Raw genomic sequence first — 4214 nt, 5'->3', positions numbered from 1 at the left:
AAGACACTTTATCTCTATTCAAATATTGTGTCAAATGCTTGTGATTGTCAAAAAGAATCAATTTTTTTATCACACATGACAATACACTGTAGAAATGGTTCACCTTTATGTCATGGCAGTGAAGAAAGGCAAGCTTGGAGACGATTTCTGTTTTGACACTCATTTAATTCATGTGAAACCTGTCTATCCAGCTTCTTTCCTTGGCGATTCATTTCCAATGTCCAGTATTGTTGGAATATAAATGTTCAACCTTGCTGTTAATTCATATGTAAGTTGAGATGGATTCGATTCCATTACAGCTCATCGTTCTTTACCTTGATCTTAGGCCACCCACTTGGTTCATTTACAAAAGTAAAATCACCAGAATGGAACTTTTGAAAGCACAGCCTTACTGTGTGTTTATTAGCCACATCCTTCCCAAACACTTCGATGATATTTCAAGCTGTCTGCACTGCATCAGTTCCACAATGGAACTCATATTCAAAAAATAACATGTATTTTTTTGACTTTTCCACAGTTTCACAAGAATTGCTCTTAAAAAAAAATTGAAAGGTAATTGTAAGGCAAAATGTGCACTTGAAAGAATGAAGATAGACCTTCACAATGAAAATAAATAAGAAAGAATTTGTCAGAGAAATCAATTGTCAAAGTTGGTACTTAAGGAAATCAGACATTTCCTACTTAGTAAACTATATATAATACACTAAAGACAACTGCAAAGCATGAAAATGCAAAGCTTAAAACGTAATAAATAATCTTGAATTAATTTGAAAACTTATTGAGTATAAGGAGACAGAGAGTGAAGATTCAAAGGTTAAGATTTCAGACTTACCTTTCCAGAAAAATAATAATATAAAAATATAGCCATAAATGGGAGAATAAGAATAATAATCTAATTTTGACCAGTTAATGGAAGAAATAGGTAAGATGATGAACCTCCTGCAAAGTCAGCTTTGATGATCTGGAAAGAAATGGAAATGTTTAATTATCCTTTGCTCATTCAAGAGAGATCCACGAGATCTGAGAAGTCACACTCTAAATGCTGACACTTGGCTGGGTACTATAGTTTGAAAGCCAGAGATGAAGAAAGCCATGAAAAAAAGGAGCAAGGAAGAAACATCTATTCCTGTGAAAAAATATTTGATAGACTAGTCAAAGACAAAGAATAATTGAGAATATCGAGTGAGAAAAAGTGAGGTCAATTTCTTAATTATCAAAAAGGAATCAGAGTCTCCTTCACCAAACCTTAAAATGAACCAAGTCTTTTTTGGCTTAAAGTCATGGATGAGATGAAAAATAGTTTCAGTTGACAGAGGAAGGAGCTTCTTATAATTTGGTGCAACTGTTTTCCTGACTAATGTGTTTGCATGAACTCTGCTCATTCATAAGCAACTCATTTATTGTTTAGCTTTACGGCAAACATACATCAGTGATTTTTAAAGATCTGCTACTCACCTGACTTTCTTTTGAATAATAACATTTACTCTATTGCCTGGGATCTCACAGTAAGCCCATGGAATAAGATGTGCGGCATGATTGTTATAGTCTTTCTTTTCCTAAATTACTCACTGGGAAATCCCGAGCAGCTCATAAAGGCCACTAAGGTAGCATGTAAATGCTTCTTTTGAAGCATAAAGGTTAAGAAAAAAATGTAGTTCCCAGCAAGTTATGGATATAAACAAGATTAGAGCCCCATAAGTGAGTTCTAGCAATCATGTTCCTGCTGAAGCCAATAAAACTCAATGTGTTTCAAGCCATGCAATATCATTTTTAAATCTTCTAGAGCACACATATCATTACACCATTTGGCAATCTTAAAACCAGATGGGGATCGATGTTTTAACTGTGAAACATTATACTATACTAGTGGAGAAGCCCTGGATAAGAAATGTTTCTGCAAAGAAACAAATAGATTAAAGAGAATCTATTTTTGCAGAAATGTTTCTGCAAAGAAACAAATAGATTAAAGAGAATCTATTATGCAAATATAATAATACCTGCATAAAAATGTTGATGTTACAGTTTAGTATCATGTATCGAGCTTGTTTTAATGACTTCTCAAGATAAGTTTGTTTAAAGAAGGGGAAAATAAAATATAATCAACCTGTGTGTAGCCATTGTCATAAAAGGGAACAATAGCACTTAAATCTTCAGAATTTATCTTTGAAAATTATTTTGGTTCTGGATATGATCAAAGTTGGATTTAACTACAGAGTAAATAGGCAGTTTCCTAAGTGTTTGATAAAAATATAACTTTTTTTCATGGCTTTCTGGTATATTTTTCCCTTATAATATCTTCCCATATCACATGGATATAAATATAAGGATATATATATATATATATATACACACACACGGATGTAAATGGTATTAGTATGTATCTGTATGTCAACACATGGACAAATGCACAAAAACAGACACACACACACACACACAAATACAGATATTTCTTATATCTTCTCCCTTTCCCTGGATAATAACGTACTGTTCCTCTGCTGGATAACCTCAGGATAGATATGTCAATCTACATGTTAATATTCTAAGATGACATGATATTATCAGTTATTACATCTAGAAATGTCAATGTGCAGAACAGAGACAATGTAAAGAAACACAAATATAAGCTTCTAGAACTTTTCAAAATCAACCTGGGTCCATTATGGGAGTTTATGGTATTGAGTCTGACTCCTTTCTAGTGGGGTTAGTTGACAGCCGCAGTGGCCACCCCCCTGCAATTCTTCATCCCCCCAGTGTGTGAATCCAGGAGAAACCCTGGAATTCTGAAAGATTCTGGAAAGACCCCAATGCCCACTGTGGGGATGCCAAAGACCCCACTAACAGCCGTCATTTCCCAGCCATTACTTACTTTGGCTCTAACACTGCAAATATTATTGTTCCCTTGGCCTCTGTTTTTGATCATTCATCATCACAAGAAAATGCAGGACCCCAGCCCTTTCCTCACACTTAGAATCCAATATCCTCTTCACATTGCCTTTTCTGTCACATCGCTCATTCCCCTTGAGCTCCTCAAACTTTCTACTCTGCCTGCAGGAACCATTAAAATCTCTAAATTATTTATGTCTTCTGAGAAAGTTCTACATGCTTCCCTCAAGGAAAAAACAATGCTTGTGTAATTCAGTTGCATAAATACTATAGATATTTTTTCACCCTTCCTTTGGAGACCACTGGACCTAAAGATGAGTATAGTATCATTAAATCATCAGCCATTTTCTTGAATTCAGCACTTCTTGGTATTTCTAGGATCTTCTAGGTCCTAGTTGACGGTATCTCTCCATTAATACTGATGTTGTCTTTCTTGGAGATTTAAATACCCATGTGGATGATACACCTAATGCCTTGCAGACTTAGTACCACAGCTGTTTCTCTTCCATCAACTTCTAGTACTCTTCCTCAGCCTATTCCATTTAGTTCTCTTTTTGTCCATAGGACACACAGGCCTTGATTACACTATGGGGGTTTGAACAAGTTTCCTTTCTGCAAAACTCTATTCATTTGTCACCTTATCAGTGAGTCTATCCCTTTTTGATTTAAAGCTAAATACTCACATGTTCTTGCATTCCTTATCTTCTTCTTTGATTTATGTTTTCTTTATAGCATTCTTCCAATGTGGTATACTATACATTTTACTTATTTATTTTATCCAATTATATTGTTCATAGTCTGACATGTACTTTAAAAAATAACCTCACAAAAGCAGATAATTTTCTGTTCCTTCAGTGTCTACAAGAATTCCTAGTACATGTTGGATTTACAAATAAGAATTACAAGTAATTCTTATTTATAAATAGTAACCACTCCATCCATTGACTTAAAATAGACTTTTAATAAACTCACTAGTTGATTTATAAACTATTGAATCCATTTATTAAATACGCACATTATTTTTTGCATAATATATCCATCTAAATAAATCTTTGGAAAGTTGTTTAAACCAGATAACTTAAATGATAAATCTGAATTTGTGACTTTTTTTCATTCTGACCATGAAAAAGATTGAAATTTATAATCAGAGCAGAAAGAATAACTTTACAGAACCAAATAAAACCTCCTCCAAAACTCTAATTTCAATGACAAGAAAATAATAAAAAAGAAGATATTTTTAAGCGTGTTTTCCACTTTCTAGTAAACCTTAAAACCTCGAAATAAAAACCAACCAAATTGCAAAGTATCTGATGATGATCAAATAACATAGT

At 33.6% G+C, this 4214-nt stretch overlaps 1 pseudogene; it reads right to left on the bottom strand.

Annotated features, from left to right (window-relative positions):
* LOC100946123 overlaps nucleotides 1-4214 on the bottom strand; it is an 11394-nt pseudogene that overhangs the window by 2014 nt on the left and 5166 nt on the right.

The sequence above is a fragment of the Otolemur garnettii genome, unplaced genomic scaffold (assembly GCF_000181295.1).
Source record: "Otolemur garnettii isolate 467f Iridium unplaced genomic scaffold, OtoGar3 scaffold00131, whole genome shotgun sequence".
Classification (NCBI taxonomy): Eukaryota; Metazoa; Chordata; class Mammalia; order Primates; family Galagidae; genus Otolemur; species Otolemur garnettii.
The sequence above is the reverse complement of the archived record's forward strand: the minus strand, read 5'-3'. Positions and strand labels throughout refer to the sequence as shown.